Below are 27,216 nucleotides of genomic sequence, written 5' to 3'. Positions count from 1 at the left end.
AGAACATACTATTTATTCAGAGGTATTTTATTTTACTAGGTATTATCTGGATTATGTTGGGGCATTTTTTATTTTTTTTGCTTTCTGAAGCTGTATTCACAAAGTGCTGTATTGCCTATTGGAAACATTTTCTGCACTGTAATCTTTGACCGTCCTCCAAATGCATGAGATCTGTATATACACACCACAATGCCTTAAAATGAAAATCATTTATATCCAGAATACTCAAAGTGACTCCCAACACTGCCTACCAGAGCAAAAGCTGCCGCTTGTTAGTGACATTGTGTTAAAGGTACATTAGAAAGGTCTATTGTTCTTGTTTACCCTCCAGCTCATAGACTAACACCCCCTCTGTGATGTCCATATGTCCTCTAAGGGGGCATTCACACTACCGTCGGTGTCCGACAGCTAGTGTCTGCTGCTAATGTCCGTTCAAAATCTTGTGCGGACATTAGGAGCGGACACTAGCTGTGTCCATTCATTTAAATGGAGATAGGGTGCGTTCTTTTGCACTCCGTGCCTGTCCTTAAGTGTCTGTTCCCAAAGATGTCCAACTTTTCAAGCGGACAGCAAAAACCTACATGTAGGTTTTTTCTGTCCGCTTGAAAAGTCGGACATCTTTAGGAACGGACACTTAACCCCTTCCCGCCGATGGCATTTTTTGATTTTCGTTTTTCGTTTTTGACTCCCCTCCTTCTAAACCCTATAACTTTTTTATTTCTCTGCTCCCAGAGCCATATGAGGTCTTAATTTTTGCGGGACAAATTTTTCTTCATGATGCTACCATTAATTATTCTATATAATGTACTCGGAAGCAGGAAAAAAAATGCATTTCTGCGACTTTCTTACGGGCTTTGGTTTTACGGCGTTCACTGTGCAGCCAAAATGACATGTCCCCTATATTCTGTGTTTCGGTACGGTTCCAGGGATACCAAATTTATATGGTTTTATTTACATTTTGACCCCTAAAAAAAATTCCAAAACTGTGTTAAAAATTTTTTTTTCTAAAAGTCGCCATATTCCGACGGCCGTAACTTTTTTATACGTAAGTGTACAGGGATGCATAGGGCGTCTTTTTTTGCGGGGTCGGGTGTACTTTTTAGTTCTACCATTTTCGGGAAATGTTATTGCTTTGATCACTTTTTATTCAAATTTTTATCAGAATCAAAACAGTGAAAAAACGGCGGTTTGGCACTTTCGACTATTTTTACCGCTACGGCATTTACCGAACAGGAAAAATATTTTTATAGATTTGTAGAGCGGGCGATTTCGGACACGGGGATACCTAACATGTATATGTTTCACAGTTTTTAACTACTTTTATATGTGTTCTAGGGTAAGGGGGGTGATTTGAACTTTTAATTCTTTTTATATTTTTTTATATTTTTTTAACTTTTTTTAAAAAAATTTTTTTTGCATTTATTAGACCCCCTAGGGGTGTTGAACCCCAGGGGGTCTGATCACTAATGCAATGCATTACAATGCTAATGCATTGCAATGCATTGCAAAAAAAGCATCCTTTCTTTTGCAGGCTGCATAGACCAGCCTGCAAAAGAGAGGCTTTGCAGACAAGCCTGGGAGCCTGTACAAGGCTCCCGGCTGTCATGGCAACGGGACGTCAGCCCTGGATCATGCTCCAGGAGCCGGCGATCCCTGCCAAAATGGCGGCGCCCATGCGCCGCCGGGAAAATGGCGCCTCCGGCGCCTTTGACCGTGACGCCGGAGGGGTTAATGCCTCCGATCGGTCCGGGGACCGATCGGAGGCATTAGAGCCGGTTGTCTACTGCTTAAAGCAGTAGACACCCGGCGGCTATGGCGGCCGCCCGGCTCCCGGGCGGTCGCCATAGTTACAGACCCGACATGCGCCGTACTATTACGGCGCATGTCGGGAAGGGGTTAAGGACAGGCACGGAGTGCAAAAGAACGCACCCGATCTCCATTTAAATGAATGAAAAATGTCACGGACACAGCTAGTGTCCGCTGCTAATGTCTGTGCAAGATTTTGAATGGACATTAGCAGCGGACACTACCTGTCGGACACCGACGGTAGTGTGAATGCTCCCTAATATGGTATATAGACAGAAGTTATCCTGATAGGACCACCGATATAAAAGAAACTCTAAATGCAAGAAATAGCACAAAAATAATAAAGATATTCCAGCATTTCCTCCTTTTATCTTCGCCTTTCTCTTTGTATTATTTTGTCTCTGAATGAAACTTATTCTTGTCTTATCTTCTCCTTGCGCCCAGTTCTATCCTTCCTCCTCTTTCTTACACTAGGTTCACACTAGCATTGCCTCTCTGTTGTTTGGGTCCCTTGTCATGGACTGCTAAAACACCAGTAACATGTGGAGTACAACAGACCCCATTGACTATAATCGGGTGTATTTCGGTGGTGGAAAAATGTCAATTTTCAGGTGGACACTGAGATGGACTCGTCAACGGAGACTCCGACGCAGATGTGAACTTAGCCTTACTATCCAGTGGGTGTATGATAACTGCCTCCCTTCTGTATATAGTGGGATAAAAAGTTAAAATGTAACCTTTCAGAGCTGGAGAGTAGAGAGTGACTGGGATGATGTCTCCCATACATTGGGCACCGAACATGATAAGAATCTGCTCCATATCTCGTTCTCCCACACCAGCTCCCTCACAAGCAGCAGCAGGAGGGTTATAATGGACATCATAGAGTAGCACTGACCAGCACTGGATGCAGAAAACACTTGGGTTGAGATGGAAAGATACTGTTAAGCTTCCAAAACCCTCTGTCTGTCTCTCTCAGTCACTACCATGGGGGAAATTACTGCACGACTGCAATATATGATACAAATGGATAGACTAGAAACTATTAGGCTCAAACTAAATCCAGCAGAGAAGGTTTTTAGCAAATGGAAATCATTTATTGTAACTCATTTAACCAGACAGGAAATCATAGACCTTGTCATACCATTTAAATGCACGCAATGTTTCCATACAGAAAAGCTAAGAGGCTCTTTGGGATACTTGAAATGATAGATGTCAGTTGGAAACTCTTAGAACCAGGGTGAGTGACTGTCTATAGGCTGCCTGTGCCCTGTAAGAGTTCGCCCTGTAAACATTGCTTATTACTCTCGAGTCCCATCATACCTTGTTACTGTTCAGTCAGCCCTAGGGTCTCAGTTTGGGAACAGTCTTCCTCAATGAGCCATGCTTAAATATCTCTATTTGTTGCTCTTTCTATGCTTGTGTGACTTATAAAACGCTCCCATTTAGCTGCTATCATTGTTTAGCTATGTTTAACTTAATGGATACAAAGTCTCACTCCTCAATGCATTTTATGCCCCTTTGTTTAGGGATTGCAATCCTACAATTGCTGTGCTATTGGCACTATGTAGGCTTCTATGGTTTGCTTATAAACAAACAAGTCATAAAAAGATATGTGAAAAAATATATATCATAATATATCATAGTGACCAGCAGAATAAAGTTAAGATGCTATTTATTCACCATGCAGAGTAAACAACAAACACAAGGGTAGAATTGCTATTTTTGTTTTCCATCCCCCCCCCCCAAAAAAAAAAAAAAAAAAAGTTAAAGGGGTTATCCAGCTTCCAAAAAATATCTGCAAATTCATCCACAACAGTGCTAAATACTCTCTGTTCTGCCTTTGCTTGAGTTTATTTTACTTGCTGCTCCTTGTTTCACTACTAGTGAACCTGTGGATAAATTACATTTCCCATGATTCATCTGCTGCTCTCACTCTCTGTGTACCCCTCCCTTCTCCACTCTCCCCTGCAATAAAATCAGGTTATAAATCACTCCCACATCCAAGGTTACATGATGCTGTGATGTTTCGTTTGCAAGCTCACCTTCACCCGCTGTGAGCAGTGGAGAGTGAGAGCAGGCAGATGAATCATGGGAAATGTAGTTTTCAAGGTCAGAGAAAACATGGATGACACATGGATATAAATCTGTCTGTCATCCTTTCCCCTTTAATTGAACCATACAATGCATATGGTTGGGTGCAAGAGGCCATACTGCAGGGCTGCGGCAGGACAGTTCCAACAGCTTTCTTAACCAAGTTAGACACATGGGGAAATTAGTAAGAAGCTACTGTATCTTTTTAAAGTGCAAGATCAAAAACAGATCTATTTTTACATTATGCATCAATGTAATATTATTTTAATTAATGGACAACCCCTTTAAAATGTGTTTATATTGATAAAACAACCAATACTTCTAAAAATGCTACATAAAAGGAGGTATTTGGAATTTGCCCAAAACTGCACACTCTAGGGCAGTGATGGCGAACCTTTTAGAGACCGAGTGCCCAAACTGCAACCCAAAACCCACAAAATTTTCGCGGAGTGCCAACACGACAATATAGACTTAATACTATGCGGATCCACAATTGCGGACAGTTACTGACCAAAAATTACAGTCATGTGGGGCTTTACAGAGCTTTCAATAATACAAACAACGTTGTACTGAAATGTAAAGGTCTCGGCATTTGGTACTTTGAACAATTAATTTTCACTATTTACATCGCACAGGATCTGTTTTATAGTTACCATGTAATATTCTTACATCCTGTACTAATATCACGTCTGCTATAAAACAGATACTGTGTGATATAAATAGTGAGGGGACCCCAGACAGTATTATATGCTCTGCAGTGGGCCCACCACACAATATTATATTCTCCACAGTACCACAGTAGCCCCCCAGTGTTATATGCTCCGCAGTAGGTGTCCCCCCCCCCACAGGATTATATGCTCCACAGTGGCATCCACACACAGTATTGTGTTCTTATAAATAGGCCCCCCCCCAGTATTATATGCTCTTTAGTACACCCCCCAGTATTATAAGCCACCCCAGTATTATACATTCCCCCCAGTATTATAAGCCCCCTCAGTATTATACACTCCCCCCAGTATTATACACTCCCCCCAGTATTATACACCCCACCCAGTATTATAAGCCCCCCCAGTATTATACACTCCCCCCAGTATTATAAGCCCCCTCAGTATTATACACTCCCCCCAGTATTATACACTCCCCCCAGTATTATACACCCCACCCAGTATTATAAGCCCCCCCAGTATTATACACTCCCCCCCAGTATCATACACCCCACCAAGTATTATAAGCGCTCCCCCCAACATCATATACACAGTGAGCCACTCTCATACTCACCCCTGAAGAGCCGCCGGCATCCACCTTCTTGTCACTGGCGGCGCTGATGACGTCATCGCGCCCGCGTCGGGGCAGAGGTCAAACTCTGCAGCCAGTGTAGGCCGCGGTCGCGCGATCCGCGGCCTACCCTGACAGCTTTCAGCTGTATGTGCATTTGCACATACAACTGAAGGCAGTGATCGCTCATCAACGGGGAATCCTGTACCGGATTCCCTGTTGGTGAGCGATCCGGGCGACCGCACGCGTGCCAGCATGGAGGGCTCTGCGTGCCCTCTCTGGCACGCGTGCCATAGGTTCGCCATCACTTCTCTAGGGTATCCACAGGATGAGTTTTGGGACTGTCCTTGTAAGCACAGGAGTCTTCTCATGGTGCTAGGGCTATAACAGGACACATTAGGGTGAGAAATTTCAGGACATCAATCACCACCTCTAAATTGGACCGTGATGTGTTATCTGTGAGACAAAGAGTGATTCATATAGGAAAAGCCAGTAAGACCTATCCATGTGCTATATTAGGTGCACACTAGTATTGGGTATCCATTATACTGGTCCGTCAGAGAACCAGAAGAGTGGACTAACGGACTACTAAAATAGCAGACACCAACATAGCCCAAGGGGCCACACTGACTATAATGGGAGCCATCAGGTGTCCATTCTTTTTAATTAAAATCCCCTGACAAAAAGTCTGGCTTTTAGATCTTTTTTGTCTGGCAATCTTATACAGACAAGGAGTCTCTGAACAGATTCAATCTCCAAGAAAATTTGGGAGCATAGAATTTGCTTTGGGCGCATTGTGGTTGGCATAGGTAGTGTTTTGACTGGCATTGAAAATTGTAGTTGGAGTAGGAGTCATTCATGGCATTGTGTCTGCATAGGAGTATTGGGGTCTGTAGAAGAACTGTTGAACAGAAGAAAAAAACGGAGACAAGGATCCGCGCTCTGAGGTCGTGCATATGAAGCGGGGAGCAGGAAACAAACGTGTCATTGGGACCAGCTTTAATAGGATAAAATACAGTACAGCACAACGCGTTTCGGGTGGTGAACCACCCTTTTTTCAAGTGCACAAATCACCAGCTTTCCTTTTCAGATCTGATCTGTGATAGCCCCTGTCTATTGCTCCTGACCACAAATGACTTAATCTCCCCTCTGTTACTGACATTGCTAGAACTCACTGACCTTTGGCTTGTACCCAGACTACTCTCTCATGCTCGACCCCTGATGCTCTGATGTTTCACATCAAAGTCCCTTGACCTGCTTAGGTGGCTGTTACCAACGCCAAAACCATTCCAAGTAGAAGTAAGTGTAGTGAAGTCCATATCCCCATATGTGGGTTAAACGGTATGAAACAGGGAGTCCCCTATGACACCACTCTTAGGAATGGCTCTAACCTAAGTCAGTTTAGTAACAGCGGGTTCACACCCTGCTGATCATTATACTTTCCAGTCCTAAGAGTCTTAATAAACACAGGTGTGAGTGTTAGTGACTGTATAGTCTATAGGAGTGTTAGGGTCCACTCACACGGAATAAACGCACGCTCATTTTGGCAAAATACGCGTGTAAAAATAAGACTCCCATTGACTTCAATGACATTTTTTTACACGTGTAAAAAAACATGTGTAAAATGTCATTGAAGTCAATAGGAGTCTTATTTTTACATGTGTATTTTGCCAAAATCAGCAGGTGTTTACTCCGTGTGAATGGAACCTTAGTGATTATCCGTATGAGTGTTATGGATTGTGCACACGTCCCCGATTGTCCATATAAGTGGTAGTGACCAAAAAAATCCATAAAGACTGCACCACTTATTACCTGATTTATCTGAGTATTTGTCTTGTGAGTGCAATTTACACTACGTATCACCATATGGAAGTCCAATTAATGCAATTGGTATATAACCCGTCTTAGCGTAACACCCACACCTATTGTGTATATAGTGGGTTTTGCTTTAATGGTGGGAAAAAGGTATTTTAAATGCATTGTATAGACAAAAAACAGGTTGGACTAGTATAATTAGCATAACATGATTGAGTAAAGTTGTAACAGTTCACGGCTATTGGATAAGGAACAATAAGATCGCATGTCATTATGGCTTCTGAGAGGGGGATGAGCTATCTGGACAGATCAAAGAGGAATCTGAGATGGCTACAGGCATAGCCCTGCAAGGAATCCAAAATGGAGGACATGCATAAACTGGCATCCTGCACAGGCTCCAGCATCTGACAACAGAATACATGTTAATCCTATTCACTTGCATGGAATGAGTGTTTGGGAGAGGTGTACTGTGCACCAATTCGATTTTTGCCTTAGGCAGCCAAAAGGCTCAATCTAGTGTACTCTTAGATTTCTGTACATACATTGAAAACAGATGGCAGATCTAATGACTATTTCTATAAAATGAATATAATTGTACTGTAAAAGGGCACGAGCCCCTTGGCTGCATCAGATGCTACATATTATTTATAGGACAATAACATGAAAGCTTTCCTTTGCTTGCGCTTCCTTGAAGGAAGATAAATAAGGAAGCGTTTGTCAATGCTGTGTTATTTAAATTTTTTCTATCCTGTCCTTCTTCAAGCAGAGATCTGTGGCTTTAGCTGATGTGACCACTTCCTGAATGTAAGGCAGCTAAACTAACAGAAGAAAAGACCAAATTTTACACAATTCAGTACAAAGGTTAGAATGCGCATTCATTAAAGGAGGGATTTTATGCTTGAAATACTATAGGTTTGCTGGTGATAAAAACAGGAATTCCATGAAAAGGTGACTTTATGATTTTGACTTTAGACAGGTTGGAAAATGTTGAGGGGGGTTAATTAGTTGGCCACGGTAGTGGGACTTTGTGAGCCATATTGGGACACCTGAGGTAGCCAGTGTTGGGGTAGTCTCCAGGGGGCCCTGGTAATATTAATAGCTAATGAGTGGCACAAATTGGAATTTTATTAAAGTTAGAACATTATACTGTATGGAGGGGCCACTATGGGACATAATACTGTGTACAGGGGCTGCTATGGGACATAAAACTGTGTACAGGGGCCACTATGGGACATAATACTGTGTGCAGAGGCCGCTAAGGGACATAATACTGTGTGCAGGGGCTGCTATAGGACATGATACTGTGTGCAAAGTCCACTATGGGACATGATAAGGTCTTTATGGGGCATAATACTGCGTACAGGTGACACTATGTGACAATACCATTTGCATGCACCACCATATACATAATACTGTGTGCAGGGGCCACTATGGGACATAATACTGTGTGCAGGGGCCACTATGGGACATAATACTGTGTGCAGGCGCAGCTATGGGACATAATACCATTGTGCAGGGGCTGCTAAAGGACATGATACCGTGCGCAAGGGCCGCAATGGGCGGCTAGCCGTTTTTTTGTCCAGAATCTGAAGCAGCCTCCGCATCAAATTCCGGACTAAAAAAAAACCCGTTTGAACTCAGCCTAAGGGTTCATTCACACTGAGTTTTTTGGTGAGGAAAAAATCTGCTTCAGGAATTAGGAAATGGTTTTTTGAAGCGTTTTTTGAGGCTTTTTTAGTTTTTGTTTTTTTCCTCCAGCACAATGTAGCAGTTTTTCCGTGCTGTTTTTGCCAAATCCGCGACATGGATTTTCCACCTCCCATTGACTGCGTTGGTTTTTGCAGGCAGAATCCACCTGAAGGATCCATTCACATGGAGGAAAATGGTGAGGAATTTGGTGTGGAATTTTAGCGCTGAAAAAAAAAGCCTCCCATTGACATGAATGGGTTCCTTTTTCTGATAGCATGAATATGCTAGCAGAGAAAGGTTTCCTACCCCTGCCCTGGGGACTTTGTCCTTTAGAAAGTCTTCAGCAACTATTACTTATTTACATCACCAAAGTAACAATCCAAGTCATACTAAGACTGCTAATTGTTAAGACTAAAACTTACTTGTTAGATAAGGCCTTGGAAAGGGTTAATAAGGTAGACAGGAACTCTTTGATGGGTAAACGGAAAAAAGAAAGGGATAGGCGGCTCATATTTTCTTTTAAGTTCAATGTGATGGCAGATAAAATAAAAAGTCTCATTAGAAATAATTGGCACATAATTGAAAGAGACCCTATGCTACATGAAGAAGCGATACGACAACCATGTGCAACATTTAGGCAAAGTAAAATCTTTAAAAGATACATTGGTTAGGACTCAGTTTAAAGGAATGAAAAGAGAAGATACTTGGCTTAATAAAAAAAAAAACTCCCAAAGGGAACTTCAAATGTGGGAGTTGTCATTGTTTGACAAATATGCAGAATAAATTTTGATGTCTAAGTCAAAAAACTTGGACAGTAAGGGTCTATTCAAACAGAGGAATTTGCCACGGATTTGGGCCTACACCGGAGCGGGAAGCCGCGTCTATCGGACGCCGTGACAGTTGCCGCGACAGTTGCGGCAGGTGCATTTTGGTCCTATTCTGACGCAGCTTCCCGCGTCACAATCAGGACCAAAATCCGCCATTCCGTGCCCCATGCGAACTAGCCCTTAGGCTCAGTTTGCCCCAGACTTATAGAACACATCTATGAAAAACAAAATAGTGATTGTAATATCATATGTTTATTTGGCCAAGAAATTATTATCCTTTAAATATGGGGGGGGAGGCATAAAGAGTTGTTGAAGCGAAATGGATTATAAATAGAGATGAGCGAGTAGTATTCAATTGAGTAGGTATTCGATCAAATACTACGGTATTCGAAATACTCGTACTCGATCGAGTACCACTCGCTATTCGAATGGAAAAATTCGATGCAGAACCAGCGTTGATTGGCTGAATGCTATACAGTCAGCCAATCAACGCTGGTTCTTCTCCTACCTTTAGAAGTCTTCTCCGTGCAGCTTCCCTGCGGCGTCTTCCGGCTCTGAATTCACTCTGTCAGGCATCGGGCCTGCGCATGGTCGCGCTACAAGAAAATGGCCGCTTTGACTGTAAGCGGCCATTTTCTTGTAGTGCGGACATGCACAGTCGGCTCTGCCCAGACCCGATGCCTGGCAGAGTGAATGAAGAGCCGTAAGACGCCGTGGGGAAGCTGCACGGAGAAGACTGCTCGGAGGATCCAGCCCGACCCTCACTCGTGGACTTGGTAAGTATAATTTGATCGAACATTGCCTACCCCTGAAACGAGCATTTTTCCCCCATAGAGTATAATAGGATTCGATATTCAATTCAAGTAGTCGAATATTGAGGGGCTACTCGAAACTAATATCGAGTATTTAACTCCTTGCTCATCTCTAATTATAAAGACAAATACACTTGGACCTCTGGGCCTGAATGATTGTACTGATCCTAGTGTGTTCCTATAGAAATACTTAATAATAAATTCTGTTTGTATTTGATGTATTATTTTATTGCTGTGGTGTATTTCATCGCCATGCCAACACGGATCACGTCAGTCCGGTCCATACATTCTCCATGTGGGGTAGGCTAATGACGAGAGAACGCATTGCCTTAGCAACAAAAAAAGGTCACATGATCCCGTAGACAAATTTCGTCAAAGCACATGTAGGCACTAAGATTTATAGGAGATGGTGATGCTAGTATGGAGAACTGGGGTTGGAAGAAGCGTGGATATGTGAAACGGCCGTCGCCCATGTGCTATTTTTTAGGCATGCCTCCATGTGCTTTACCTTGCTAAAGAGGCAGAAGATGTAATGTTCAGTTATTCTGAGTGACGCTTCTTTTTTCCACTTTCTATTTTTTGCTTTACACTTTTTTTGCAGAAAACACCACCACTTAGAAGTGTAACTTGAGGAGGTGCAGAGGGTGCAGTTGCACCAGGGCCCATAAGCACTGGCATCAGTATAGAGATTGCAGTGTCCATATGGCCCATAAACCAAGGAGACCCACAGATTACACTAACCACACTAAGGGGGATTAAACTCCTTAACCCCCGTAATCATCACTATCAAGAATTTATTGTAGGCATAAGGTAGGGGGCCCCGGACAAAAGATTGTGACAACCTCCACTCCAATATTGTTAGGTACCTTCAGGTGTCACTCATGAGTTTATGAGAAGAAACAGTAAAAGTCCTCACTTCTTTGTCATCTAATTTACCTAGAAAGAACAAGCAGAACATCACAGAGAATATGCTGAATACAATGACACCATCATCTTCCCAGCAATCCCAATGGCATGAGATATGTTGGACACAACTTAAATACATACATAAATAAAAGTTTTAGTAACTTGCTTATTGTTGTTGGCGATGATGGTTGTCCCTTCTAGCTTATCTAGAGATATATTTGACACCTTGTGCTTAAATGATCAATAATCTCACAATGGAGTATATGGTATAAATAACCAGCTATGATGGCCTAGATGACTGATCGCATCCCTCTTATGGACACGTGGGGTACGTCAGCGTTAGCCTACATTTCACCTTTAGACTGGTTTTCATAGGCACAAAGGAATACTCTAGGAGTCCCAGCATGAGGCCTACCTAGGCAGCAGCCATAAACAGAAGAGCACTACATTTTTAAATACATTGTTAGCTGTATATTCCTTACTGCATCATGGACCTTGGACCTATAATACTCCTACAGTACCAACTATGGTGCACAGGAATTCTCCCATTCAGATTCCTGACATTGTCACGCAGACAGAGTTATATAGGTCTAACACTATCATGTGTGATCATGTAAAGGCTGATAGGAACAATGGTTACAAGTTATAGTCTGCAAACATTGACAGGTTTAATGTAGCTATGTCACTATGGTTGACACATCATTGCAGTCAGGGACATAGCTGGGAGGCTGGTGAGACATACAGTACAGACAAAAAGTTTGGACACACATTCTTATGAGACTCACATCGAAAGATATTAATTGAAATATTGCAACATCACGGCTCCTAGCTAAGATATGCCATAACTCTACGATCATTGTGAGCGTGACCTATGCCACCACAAGTAAGCAGAAGGACAAAGGGACTGAGGTCCTTCCTGCTTCTTCTCTTCCTGTACAATTACTATACAGGAAGCCGCCACAAAGCTCTATTCAAGCAACTGGGATTGTATTGTAGTTCCTTTCTTCATTTGGGGATATGGTGAGCTCCCCATCGGGCAGAAAGCATTTCATGAGTCTTTAGAGCTCTGACAGATAGACATTAGATTGTGAGTTCATCTCAGTTGGCAGAGGACACTGAAAAACATCATTTCTATGGCCAGCTTTAAGTCTTGCGTTTGATGCAGAAAAACACATGTTGGAATCTGAAGTCTGCAAATAGAAGATAAAATTGTTCTCTGACTGAATACTCGATTTTTCTATATACTGACAAGTCCGTTTAGCTGGTGCCGCTGCCAACACCCACAGCAAAATGTTTGTTTTTATTAAAAAAAAAAGAAAAAAAAAATGCAGTAAAATGTTTCTCCACTTTGCAGCCTGATCTTTTTCACTATAACAATAAGGGTATCAGTGTGACCTTACTTTGATTACAGAGTATTAGAAACATCAGACGCTGAGCCTATAACCTGCTTAGTGCTAAGCTACCTAAGCACAAGATGTATGATTCGCCATGGAGATTAGCACTGCCGAGTGAAAGTGTGTTCCATCTGATGCAGATACACAGTAACAAGAACAAATGAAGAAGAGGAAAAGTGCAGGCACTTGCCAGAATACCCAGCATCCATCTCAACGTGTTCAGAACTAGGGCACAAAACCTACTTACTAGCAAAGGCCACAAATATGCCCTGACTGGCTAACCCCTTCTTATTTTGCAGCTCCCCTGTCAAGAGAAGCTGCCATTGTGTCAATATTTCCAATGCAGCGATATAGTGTCCATTGATGTGTATAGAAAACCATGGGTTCACATCTGTGTCAGTCTCCATCAAAAACCAGGGACGACCAAAAATTGACAGTTCAGTTCAGTTTTGACCCCTGGCAGATCCCATTATAGTCAATGGCGTCTGCTGGTCTCCGTGTATAACTGATGTAGTGACCAGTTCTCCGTTGTTCAGGTGTCCCAATGGGCCGAAACCATGGAGAGCCCGCCGCAAGTGTGAACCTAGCATAAGCCCTCCTTTGCTCTGGTTAATAAGGGGAATTTGTTTTTCAGATAGGGTTACAAGCCAACCTAGGCCACCACTCTTGTCACATAACTAAACAGTACTCTGGACCCCAAGGGTGTTGGGGAGTGTAGCCTTAGAGTTATCTTTGCTCTTCATATCTAACCTTGGTGACCTATAATATGAAGGCAGAAATAATAGAATATATATTATTGTACTGACTACATGACAACCACTAGAGGGATGCAAAACCCTAAAATATACTTAGAGTTGAAAAGCAAGTGTGTGCGAACATAGGTACAATAAAGTTTGGTTCAAATACCACACCAAAGTGTCGCTCACCTATCACAATACATTAGAGGGCAGCTTGGGAATCGGCAGGAAACACCCCCCCCCCCCATCTATATTCCTTTCTTCCTCTAAATCCTAAATGTCTCTCTTGGAAGAAGCCTGTAAGGTCTTAGTTCTTTTACGTGGAATTTAGCAACACATAGGCATTGCTAAATTTTTATATGCGCAGATTTACATGTGTGGCATCATTAGACCCTATTCACACAAACTCTCTGGTGCAGTTCAACCCTGTAAGGCCGGGCCCCACGGGCCGGAAATGAAGAGATTTAGCCGCAGGAAAAATCGTGGCGTTTTACAGTATTTGCAAAGTGAATGGGATTCATACCATCATCCCATGCCCACTTTGCAGCAAAAACCGGCGCAGTTTTGGAAATCGCAGCATGTCAATTATATCTACGGAAACACTGGCGGCTTCTGTGTAGATATAATTGTAACAGAAAGTCCGCAGAGGAGAACTCTGTGAACTTTCTGTTCAAAGCGCTGCAAGAAGAACCGCAATATTTTGCTTAACTTGTATAGCGCCAACATATACTGCTGCAATTTTATATAGGGCTCAAAATCTACATTCCCTATCAGTATGTCTTCTGAGTGTGGGAGGAAACCCACGCAAACACAGGGAGAACATACAAACTTCTTGCAGAAGTTGTCCGTGGTTGGATTTGAACCCAGGACTCCAGCGCTGCAAGACTAGCCACTGAGTTGCCATGCTGCCCATAAAGTGGCATTAAAGGGGGAAAAGTTCACATGTTTAGATTTGGGGATGTAAATGATTACCCCCCTGTCTGTCTGCTTAGATAATAATAGGGAATAACTGCTCCCAAACCCCAACCCCTAGAGTGGGACTTATGGGATCAGCCAAGCAGTTTTGCTCTACGCTGTTTCCATAACTTCTGGGAACTATAGAAACAGCATAGTACAGCTGTATTACACCACTCCGGTAGGTTCAGTAAAGGAAACAGTTCATATAAATGTTCTATGCTGTTTCCACAGCTCCCATTCACTTCTATGGGTTTTATGGAAACAATGTAGAGAGCACTGCTTGGGTATTCCTATAAATCCCTACCCGGGGTCTGGATTTAGGAGTATTTATTTCTATCTTGGCAATGATTTGTCGAGATGTGAATAACCTTTTAAATGTTAGTATGTGTGCTAGTGAGGTATAAATAAGTGTCTAAGGCTATTTTAGAACTATGATTTGTCTGTACGGCTGGGCTTCACAATATTGGCTGTGACAACCACTAAGTATGCAAAGAACAAGTGTCAAACTTCACTATGGCAAGTAATGTGAGTGAATTTTATTGCATTGTGACCCCAAGGTTGTCATGACCATGAAGTTGCAGGCAAGTTTCCTGTCCATTGCATTGCTGTCTGTGAAGGTAAAATTATGTGCAATTTGACCTCATTAAAAATCATTAGAGGCAATGTCATAGCAGAACATTGTAAGGCCATGGAGTCACATGGTTGTTTTAAAGAGGACCTTTCATATCCTCGGGCACATGCGGTTTTAAATACCACTTGAAAGCAGACAGTGCACTGAATTCAGCACACTGTCGGCTTTCCCATTGTGTGCCCGGGGGCTGGAGATATCCGTACTGTTTAGGCACCAACCTCAGTGTCAGTAGGGTGTTCCTGACAGTCTAGCTGGGTGGTGAGGAACGCCCTCCCTGATAATACTCATCCATAGCCCTGTACTGTCAGAGGGAGCGTTCTTCATCGTCCAGCAATGTTGCTAAGCTGTGAAGAACGCCCCCATAGACTAGTACTGAATTCAGATTTGTTGGCTGAACAGATCAAAAAAATGTAATTGTGAACCCATCCTAAGGCTAGATTCACATGAAAAAGGTGCAAACTGCCACTTTGCACCCAACAAGCAGCTGTTTCCATGGATTCACCATAAATTACACTGTATGGAGGGATCCGTGTAAACGGACAAAAATAGGTTAGGAGCTACAGTATATTTTGGCAGTCTGTGAGAACAGACTGGCAAATAACAGTCATGTGGATGTCCCCCAATCACTGGCAGTGAAATGAATGTTGCTGTGTGACGTCCATTAAAAAAACAAAAAAAAAACAAAAAAAAAAAAAACGGAGGTTGCACGATCCGTTTTCTCTGTTTTGTGAATGGACCCTAAGGAGGCATTCACACGGAGTAAAGTGGTGCTGATTCTGCCACGATAACTAGTGGCAGAATCAGCGCTGATAAAAAGACTCCCATTGACTTCAATGAGTTCCGTTTTCCACGTGAAACACATTGAAATCAATGGGAGGCTTTTTATCAGCGCTGATTCTTACATGAGTTATTGTGGCAGAATCAGCGCCTCTTTACTCCATGTAAATGCCCCCTAAGGCTAGGGCTACACCAGGAGCGTAACAATTGGGGTAGCTGCGGTAGTGGCTGCCACAGGGCCTGGTACTGCTGCAGATTTTTTTTCTTTTAATAGGCCGCTACCTGCTGCAGTGACTCAAACGTTCGCCATGGGGCCCCGCCATTCCTAGTTACACCACTGAGCTACACGGCAACTTTTGGCTGCGACCATAGAATCTAATGTTAGTGAATGGAGTGCAGCTTCTATTTAAGCCAGTGGCGTAACTACCGCCATAGCAGCAGAGGCAGCTGCCACAGGGCCCGGGACATTAGGGGCCCGGTGACAGCCGCTACCGGTGTTATCATTATACTTGGGGGTCTTTTCGGACTCCTGAATATAATGATTGGCAGCCCGGGAGAGGTAAGAAACATAAAAAACACTGTTACTTACCTCTCCACGATCTGTGCAGACTTCGGCCTAGTCGTCTGATGTCCCATGACCCCGGCCTGCGTCCCGGGTCATGTGACGTCTGACGTCATTGAAGATGGACTACTTTGGAGGCCAACAGCGTAGGAGACGGGAGATAGGTGAGTAACAGAGTTTTTTTTATGTTTTTCTCCCCCTGGGTCTCCAATTGTTATACTCTGGGGTCAGAAAAGACCACAGAGTATAATAATTGTTTATGGGTGCACTATGGTACATAATACTGTGTGCAGGGGCCACTATGGGACATAATACTGTGTGCAGGGGCCACTATGGGACATAATACTGTGTGCAGGATCCACTATGGAGTACAATACTGTGTGCAGGGGCCACTATGGGACATAATACTGTGTGCAGGGGCCACTATGGGGGATAATACTGTGTGCAGGGGCCACTATGGGGTATAATAGAGCGCGTAGTAATGCGTAGGAGGGGGTCAGTCGAGGTCTTCGGCGTCGGTTGGGGGGGGGGCCTGTCAAAAGTTCGCCATGGGACCCCGCCATTCCTAGTTGCGCCACTGATTTAAGCAGTAACCCTAGGTGTCGCAAGGTCGCCATGTAGCCACAGCCTACGAGTTCCTTCCCAAATGCCCCATAAACACATCTTCCCCATCGTCCCACTAGATTTTTGTTAATCTGCCATCACATGACCACAAGTCCCAGGATCTAATGCTTACAAGGCAGTGACCATTTAACCCTTGCAGTGCTAAGAGTCCTATTCCCTGTCCTATTAGTGGAGAGAATGATGCTAGAAGTGAGGCAGCCATAGAGCAGGCAGCCATAGAGCTGGCACTCGGGCTGCCCACAGGCTGTCACATAGTAACTATGCTGGGAATGTAACACTAGCAGCAAAGACTGCGAGAAGCCGGCTGAGCCGTCACATCTCGCGAGATTTGTCGGCCGTCTCCTGCTGAGAGATCCCCACAGCTCCTGTACCTAACGTGTGAGCAGACAGCAGCACAGGCAGCAGCAGCAGCAGCACAGACCATGCCAGCTCCAGCCCAGGTAACCCCACACTCTATCCTCTGCTGTCACTAAGCTGTCAGTCTCCTGACCATCGTGCACATAGATGGGCAGCCAGGGCACCATCACTGGGTACCTCTCTATTTACATGCATGCAATGCCCCTGCTTCTTCCATGGCTGCAATCATGGGGGGGCTCTGATATTGGCAGCATATGGCATTTTCTGCTGGGGTCCACCTAAGCAGTGTTCTATAGGATTTTGGATGCAGTCAGCCATTAACAATGCTTTGCATTTATCCAGAAACCCTGCTGGCCAGCAGCCCTCATTCTGTGCAACCCTAAAATACAGGCAATGGTAGGAAATGGAGACAACTTCTGCCAATGTACCGGACTGGCACCCTGCCCCCTTGATCCTTGGCACTGTATTTATGATTCCTGTAATGAATGAGGCTCATGGGACGTCTATAGGGTAATGAATTGCTTCTAGCCTGGGGGGTTGGATGCTTGTGACTAGTAAATGATAAACTTTTTTATTTGTTTATTTATGGCATTGTTTCTTACTTAATGCTGTCATTATGTAACTAGCTGTTAATTGACGTCGCTGTATGCATAATGGGATGAGCTGGAGATTTGCATTCCCGAATGCAGATGTGGCAATAAGTATACATTCAGACTCATCAGTCTTCTTCCATATCTGTAATCAAAATCCAGAGATTGTATGGGGTGGATTTAACGGTGTCGGGAGCGAGTGGAACAGCGCAGTCAGACATTATAGACTTTAAAGGGGGATTCCTGCAAATAGAATATTTGAATTAGAATTTGAACATTTTTCTAAATATAAATATTGAAAAAGTTTGTAGCATTTTAAAGATTTTTTTCTAACCAGTGGTCTTGATCGGTTGTCAATGCAGGAACTTGATATGGTCTGGCACTTATCAGAAACCCAGCGGCGATTTCCTTATCGTGTCCGGATACGTGTAGTGTCCCTGCCTGATAACCTGTCCACAATAAGGACATCATGGCCGGGTTTCTGACAAGTCCTGGACCATAGAAAGTTCCTTCATTCATGGTTGTATCCATCGGCAACCTATGAAGACAACAGACTCGCCACTAAGATAGCTAGAGAAAATCTTTAGAACTCTTCAAAGTTTTTAATCTTATTTCTAAAAATGTTTAGCTTTTAATTGAAATCTGATTATAGGAAACCCCTTTAATGTGGAGACGTCAATCTGAATTCTAGAAGAGCAATTTTATTTTGTGCAGTAGTTCTGTCCTCTGATGCTTCTCAAGTGACATCAAATTTGGTTTCTATTAAAGTAACTGTGTTACGTGCGGAATGTCTTGTAAGACTTTCACTTAAAGTTTAGGATCTATTTGTGGGATATTTATAGGGGTTGTATAAAGCGGTCTGACAGGTACTTTTATTGTGAAAGGTACATATGTGATTATCCTTAAGTACCCATGTACTACCTACTTTAGCTAATGAGGTACTTGACAGGAACCTGATTTTTTACTTTTGGTGAGTTGCGTGGAAGCAGGTGAATGAGAAGGAACTGAAATCTTTCCTTGAGGGTATGTTCACATGCTGCAGAGATTTTTACTGCTGTGACATTGAAGGGAGTCTATCAGCAGTTTTGTAGGCATAAAGGGTTGGCTGGGACTTAAGGAATATTGGCTAGGAGCAGACACTGGCACTATATAAAATAACAATGAAAAACCGCTACTTAACCATGCAATCTGCTGCCATGCCAGTGCTGCTGTTCTAATGGTCCTGCCAGTCCTCCGGTGATAATATCATTATATAGCATTCATATTAATGTGGCAACCAATCCCTGGCCTTAGTGGTCACAGTGCTGTAGCCATGAATGATGTACCAGTATGTGATGTAATTGCTGCAGCATTAGTGGAGACCACTGAGGCATCAGAAGATGTAACAGGTAGGCAATGGTTACTTTTTCTTGTTACATTGTTGCCATCTCTTGAGCCAATTTCCAAAAAACCTTGCGATCAGGAGTTTGAGACATGTCCACAACTAAACCCTCGTTCACATCTGCATTTGTATCCAGTTCGGGAGAGTCCGCCGAATGGAATACCAAACGCACTGGCAAGAGGTGTGCAGTGAAAGCACACAGATCCCCATAGACTATAATGGGATCCGTGTGGTTTCTTCTCGGTTTTCCCAGGTGGACTCCCCGATCGGAAACTCGAACGCAAATGTGAATCGGGCCTAACTTGGACAATGCTGTTAGTAAAATTATTACCAATTTTCCATTAGGGCAGTAGTAAACACAGTGGCCATGGTCTTGCATTTTAACTATTAAATGACAATTGCAGTGCAAAGAAGTGTTGCTTAGGTTGGGCACCCATGTTGTGAAAAAGTTATGTTTTAGCCATGACAGGAACACTGCACCAAAAACCGCAATGTTTTACAGTACCTGCCAAGTGAATGGTATTCTAGGTAATCCCCTCCACACATTGCAGAAAAATATCTGTGGAAACACTGCGATTTCAAAGACAGTTGAGCTTTTGCAAATCGTAGCATGTCAATTATACCTATGGAAATGCCAGCGTTTTCCTTATAAGCAAAATAGGGACTGAAAGTCTGCAGAGGAAAACTTGGCAGTCTTGCTGTGGAAAGAAGCGCGTTTCCACCGCAGTTTTTTCCTCAGCACCTTTTGCCTGTCGCTTGCTATCTGGGGCCTTGACCAGGGGTGAACCTGCATTTTTCGCCGCCCGAGGCGGACGACAGAAAGCGGAGCAAAGGGGCAGGGCGGAGCGAAGGGGGCGTGGCTTAGCAGGCCAGGAGAGGACCTGCGCTCTGCCTGAGCGTGAGGGGAGGCTGCTGGAGCATCGCTGCTCCACTGGCCTCCCCAATCCACCACTCGGTGCTAAGCCAGTCTAGGTCAACTTGTCCTGGACTGGCTTAGGTAAGCAAAAATCCCGCCCTCCCCGGGGCCCTGGCATAGCGCCGCCTGAAGTGGTCGCTTCAGGTCGCCTCATGGGAGGTACGGCGCTGGCCTTGACATAAATGCGGCATTCTCACAACCAAATCCCATCCAGGAAACGCAGTCCGTGAGCAGGATGTATTTCCCGAACTTAAAGAGGACCTGTCACCAAGTAGAAAATGCTAAATAACACACATCTAGATTCACGCTGTTCCTCTGAACAATTTGCTGTTTTTATTTTTAAAATCTGTCCACCCATTCATAAGATATGGCCCCTGGAAGGTTATATGTAAGCTAGCTCCAATTCTCTTATATGTTCTTATTCCAAAACATAAGGTTACGCCCACTTGGAGAATCGGCGCTATAACCTTACAGGGGTTGTATCTTTTGAATGTGTGAACGGATTATAAAAGGAAAAAACAAATTGGTCAGGCAATAGGGAGAATCCAATGATCTATAGCATTTTATACTGGGATGGAACTTATTACTTAATAGTGGGTTATGTTGCACTGAGTTCCAGAACGGCTGGTGAGTTCAGTACAATACCATTCTGGAGCTCACTGCATTGCAACTCACTAAGGCTAGGTTCATACTACCGTCTATTGCTCTCATCCATCATAGGATAAGAGCAATGGACATTAAACAGACAAACCCCCCTCTCTTAGTCTGCATTTGCCATGATGTAATAAAAACATGGCAGGAGCTTGCTCTGTCTGTGTCTTACAGTTAATGTCTGTTGCCATCATCCTATGACAGAAACTAACATTAATAACAGTAGTGTAAATATAGCCTTAGGTTCCATTTACATAGAGTGGAACACCTTTCCCAGATGGACTTGATCATGTGAGTAAGGCCTTAGGTTTAGAGATGAGCGAACACTGTTCGGATCAGCCGATCCGAACAGCACGCTCCCATAGAAATGAATGGAAGCACCTGGCATGTACGATTTGCCGGTGGCTGGTCGCTTAACCCCCCCGCATGCCGGCCACTTCCATTCATTTCTATGAGAGCGTGCTGTTCGGAACGGCTGTTCCGAACAGTGTTCGCTCATCTCTACTTAGGTTATTTTAGTGTTTATAAGCCAACCCCAGAAGTGTATAGTAGGTATAACAGTAGTATATAGCAGGTACAACCGAAAGATTTCTGCGTGTTCAACGTATTTGGTCTGCTATGGATTTTGGCTTACAAGCATTGATGTGTGAATAAGGTCTTACACTTTAGACTAAGCTCAGCCGTATTTCTCATTCTCCAGGACTGGCGTCACTTGCTTTTATATGATATCGACTACTTTGTATGTAAATAAAGAAAAACCGAGTCACACGCGTTGATAATACAGTTTGTTCTATGATAAAGCAGATTATTCTATATTTTTCAGTAACTTCCTCTTCGTCCTATATCCAAGGCACTGGTTTATGCATTTCACTGTATGACTTGGGTATACAGGTATATAGTGGCTGCACAAGGTGGGGGAGAACTTTGGCAAATCTAGTTAATTTTGGTAAAATAATATAGCCCCCCCAAAACCCTACAATCTCTCAGCAACAGGCGAATTTTCCAGATGACGCTAACCTATCTACCTGCGGGGCTGCGTTCAGGGGACACATTCCCTTTAATTTGCTTTTCCGATGACAGGTTCTGATTCCATTTTGATGCCTAATATACGGTTCTTATGCGAAATTGTAATATTGTCATATACGTAAAGTGTTATATTATCTAAAGCTTGGAGATAAAAGGAAATTGTGCTGCAATATTTTATTCCTTTGAGAAAAAAAATACAGATTATGACAGATCCGGCAGATGGATAACAGATTATAATGTATTATAACATATCTGTCCTGTCCCTCAGGGATCCTGTAAAAGCAGAAGCCATGACACCAGGGCATTGCCTGCCGAGAGCTGCTTCAGTATAATGACGTGACAGTCTGTTTCCCGCATAATTTGACCACAGCTGAACAGTTTAGCGCTTTTTGGTACAATCCGGCACATTTGTGGCATCTTGTTTTAGACCTGCTTGAAAAGGAAATAATCCAATCCTATCCATTGGAGCCCTTATGCCTCCGCTGACCCGGAGAATGGGATATTTGTGATGGGTGGACAGGGTGTGCACAACTCTATTCATGGGAGTTGCAGAGAATGGAGTGGTACTTAAAGTCTTGTGGGCCCCGAGCAATCTTTTGTCCAGGGCCCCCTACCTCATCCCTACAGTGAATTCTTGATAGTGATGGTTACGGGAACTTTAGTGTGGTAATCTGTGGGTCTCCTTGGTTTATGGGCCAGATGGAAGATGCAATCTCAATACTGATGCCAGTGCTTATGGGCCCCTTAAGGGCTCTTGGGCCCCAGTACGACTACACCCCGTCAAGTTATGCCCCTGACTGTGTGCCTTTCTGAATGAGGGACAAAAATCTACTGATCAATGGGGATCTGAGCAGTTGGGCACCCACCAATGCAACTTAAAGGTGGTATAAATCGGGTTTTGCACAAATCAGGTTTTTGCTTTCTGAACCATACTTGGGGGAATATCAAGGGTTCACACAAGGGCCCTTTAAGATTTCTGGCATCAGAACAAAGATAGAACATGTCACTTTTATCCGTTATGGACCTGTAAACTGTTCCGTCAAGAAAACCAGGCCTATGAATAGACTAATTGACTCTCATGTTTTTTAAGCGACCATCACCCAGCCATTTTTCACTGTTGTGTGAATACGCCCTTCGACTTTTCCTTTTTCCTGCATAAAATCACGAGAATTCAGTTTGTCACATGCTCCATCACATATACATTATTACAGCCGTATTCTCCGCTAGAAGCATTGTTTCCGAGGCACTGTATATGTAATATGGAACACTAGGTATTCCGTATCCAGTCTTCCAGGCTTCTAGTCCAATTTGCTTCACCCTGAGATGAGTGACTCTAGAAATGGTAGTTACCCTATGGAGCTTGCGTAGGAAAACTTCCCTTACAATCCAACACTCATTTGGCATATTCACATACTGCAGATTTGTTGCAGAAATTTGTAAGAATTCCCCATATATTTCTGTGTGCCTGCTTCTGAAACAACCCCATGCACATGGATGAGTCCGAGTCTATCATACGTCCATCATTTCAGTCATATGTTTTGTCAACAAATCTACTGCGTGTGAACATACCCTTAGGCTATATTCATACAACTGAATTGCTCAACCATGATCTGATCAAAGTAATACAAGCACAGCTTTTTCCTGACCAAATTCTTGGATCAGATCTCCCCAGTGAAGAAAGTGGATCCATAATGAAGCGTCCTCATATGGATTCATGAAAAAAACAAGGCCAAGAATCGCTTTGGTCATGTGACTATAGCCGTAAGAAAGCCAAAACCAGGAGGGGGAATAAAACACAGAATAGGTGTTATACTTTACATCATGTTTTTTTTTGTTTGTTTGTTTTTTAAATTGACAGTCGATGATAAACTGATGTAAAACGGACAGAATTGATGAAAGATATGTGACACACTGATGAAAAATGGACGTTAAAAACTGACCATATCATACGTTTTTAATCTCTATTTTTTCCCCACTTTCTTATGCATATAGCCTAAGCCTAGATTCACACAACTGTTGTTCACAGCCATTTTAACCCTGAGGGGCGCTCTTTTTCACAGATTCCCAATACATTACTCTCATCCACAAGGCTCTCCATAATGCCGCACCTCCATACATTTCCTCCCTCATCTCTGTCTACCGCCCAACCTGTGTTTTCCGCTCACTCAATGACCTACTTACATCCACTATTATCAGAACCTCCCACGCTCGTATACAAGACTTCTCCCGAGTTGCACCACTTCTCTAGAATGCTCTACCCGGGACAATCAGATTAACTCCCAATTTCTACAGCTTCAAACACAAACTAAGGGTGCATGCACACTACGTAACGCCGGGCGTGTATGAGAGCCGTACACGCCGGCGTTACAGCAGGGCTGCCGAACACTTCCCATTCACTTCAATGGGAGCGCTCGTAACAGCGGCGTTTACAAGCGCTCCCATTGAAGTGAATGGGAAGTGTTCGGCAGTCTGCCGTAATGCCGGCGTGTACGGCTCTCATACACGCCCGGCGTTACGTAGTGTGCATGCACCCTAAAAACGCATCTTTTCAGACAGGCCTATCACAATCTCTAACGTAAACCCTTCTGTACTATAAGTAGAATCCCCAAAATGTAACCCTCCTCTGTCCCCGCTCCCACATTTCCCCACATGATATGATGCCATTTCAGGCTAACTTTATAGGTCCAAGCTCCATCCACATGTTAAAGGACATGACTGGTGACGGCTCATAAAGTTTTATGTTTGGGTAATGACAGTCACCTCTATTACAAAATTGTCTGACCTCTGCATAAGCAATGCCGCCCCTGCTACCTCTTGTGTCACCCCCTCTACCTCATACAATGTAAGCTCTTTTGAGCAGGGCCCTCAGTCCCATTGTGTGAAATGACTTTCTTTGTAATGCATCTTTCTGTCTTTATTTGAACCCTACAAATTGTACAGCGCTGCAGAATATGTTGGCGCTATATAAATAAAATGTATTATTATTATTAATACATTACATTATATGGAGGGATCAGTGAAAATAGACAAAAATAGAGCACGACCTATATTTTGATGGTCTGTTACAAAGTTAGGCTGGAGATGGGGGTTTAGTTTAGGAGTTAATCCTTAGTTTATCCTGGACAACCCCTTTAAGGGTGCATTCACACGGTGTAACGTGCCGCGTGATGTGGCACGTGTACGCCGCGTGACCCTTTGCGTGCCGTACACACTCCCATTCATTTCAATGGGAGCGGGGATCGTATGCGCCGCGCTAGTTTGCGGCCGTGTATAAATGCACGGCCGCAAACTAGCGCGGCGCATACGATCCCCGCTCCCATTGAAATGAATGGGAGCGTGTACGGCACGCAGAGGGTCACGCGGCGTACTCGTGCCACATCACGCAGCACGTTACACCGTGTGAATGCACCCTAAGGCTGGGGCCCCACGTTGCGGAAACGCAGCTTTTTTTGTTGCAGATTTTGTTGCTGTTTTTTGAGCCAAAGCCAGAAGTGGATTGAGCAGAAGGGAGAAATATAAGAATTTCCTATATATTTCCCATTCCTTTTGTTGCCATTCTTGGCATTGGCTAAAAAAACTGCAACAAAATCTGGAACAAAAAAAGCTGCGTTTCTGCAATGTGGGGCCTAAATTTTTAGCAAATAAAAAGTAAAAAAAAATCCTGTTGTAATATGAACTTTCTTAGTGTTGTTCTGACTGCAGCTAGCCGTGTAAGCAGTGGGTCATTCCTGACCTCATATTCCTCTATTGTACCAGTTTCTTTTATTATTACTATATACTAAGATTTAGAAATGTGTTATTGCGTGTATGTCAGGTCAGGTAAGGACTAGAGAAGTTGTTCTCACATCTGTACACGGCCCTGGATGCGGCAACCAGATTGAAAACATCCATTTTTATTTTATTCACGGTACTGAAAAAGTTTATATGGAAAATTCAGCAAATTGAGTCACAAGATGGATGATATAATTACTGAAATGAAGTCATGAAAATTTTGTGTAAAAAGATGAGGCGACAAAAGGGTAATAAAATTGCACACCATAAAATTGGACTGGGCCAACCTATCCAAAACTGAGGGGACGGCTCGTTGCAAAAGTGACCATTAAAAGGCAAATACATTTTTGGCACGGGCGGCCAGTGTTACATCTGCCTGCCCTTGGACCTTTCTAGACACAAAGAGGGGATAAAGGCCGTTTTTCTCCTTCCTGTGAGAAGAGGGGAAGATCAGTTTCATTGCTTGAGGAGTTACTAAACAACATGCTGGAAAACTTCCAAGTGCGACAATAAGTGCCTCTGACCTTCTCAAGCACTTATTATTTTCCCCATATACAGCTGGATAATTGTAACGTGCGTTTCCAGCCAGGCCTAAGGCAAGATGTTCACTCACATCCATTCTTACGTAACTAAAAAGTCTGTCTTGATCTGGTCATCGCTGAAGCAAATATCATTTTGTTATTCCCATGTTAATAAATCCTCTCTGATAATGAAATTTGTCCATCTTGTATGGCCTACGCGATTATCAGGCCATCAGGTCTCTTCTTCTGTAGTGGGAAGCTCCGTCTACTGTAGATATAGTAGAAATGTCATTAAGGATAAGGCCCCATAGAATAGGAATAATTGTATAATAGAATTTAAAGGAACGTACATATCATGCAGAATCTTCCTTGGGACATTGTTCTTTTGATGTCTGACCCTTCAAAAGTGTTCATTTGTTTATTTGGGGGGGGGGGTCATAGCCCCGTTTTCTTGCACCTTGATCTGCAGTTCACGCAATCCAACCACGTGCGTGGTTCGAGGAGCACCAGGATGAGTTTACCATACTCCCTTGGCCAGCAAGTTCCCCGGACTTGAACCCAATCGAGAATCTGTGGGACCACCTTGATCGGGTTGTTCGCACCATGGATGCTCAACCGCGTAACCTAGCAGAGCTGGTCACGGCACTAGAGTCGGCACGGCTCAACATACCAGTGATATCATCACAACATCCCCTCTCTTCCTGCACATCTCGCAGCGGTCCGCTCTGTCACAGGTGGTTATTCTGGATTTTGACAGGTGGTCATATTAATGTGACTGGATTGTGTATGTCCAATGAAGAGATGACAGTAAGGACTGCAACCCAATGGAGGTAACCCGAAGATGGTGGTAGTAGAAGTGACCGTGGTGATGAAACATGGTAGGCTGAGTATACTCCTCCAGCCCACCTCCCAGGCTGGACACTGATGAGGGGGGCCTGAGTGGTACCTGATGTTCAGGTACCATCAGGTGATACAGTGTTGCTTCCCAATAGGGGTAGTAGTCTACAACTGATTTACTACATCCAGGTTTGGGATGAAGGATGTCCAGACTGTGATGGTGATGGGGTGCCTTTTCTCCATTCCAAATAAGTAATATACTC

General features: G+C 43.5%; 1 protein-coding gene across 1 annotated transcript in view; it reads left to right on the top strand.

Annotated features, from left to right (window-relative positions):
- Positions 1-17,256: 17,256 nt before the first annotated feature.
- Positions 17,257-27,216, top strand: part of DIPK1A (divergent protein kinase domain 1A) — an 81,129-nt gene continuing 71,169 nt past the window's right edge. Inside the window, exon 1 of the mRNA XM_075287866.1 lies at positions 17,257-17,343. The gene's annotated coding sequence lies outside the window, so the exon portion shown is untranslated. The remainder of the gene's footprint in view (positions 17,344-27,216) is intronic.

The sequence above is a fragment of the Leptodactylus fuscus genome, chromosome 9, assembly GCF_031893055.1.
Source record: "Leptodactylus fuscus isolate aLepFus1 chromosome 9, aLepFus1.hap2, whole genome shotgun sequence".
In the NCBI taxonomy this organism is placed as follows: Eukaryota; Metazoa; Chordata; class Amphibia; order Anura; family Leptodactylidae; genus Leptodactylus; species Leptodactylus fuscus.
Note: the sequence above shows the minus strand (reverse complement) of the source record. Positions and strands in the feature narration are given on the sequence as shown.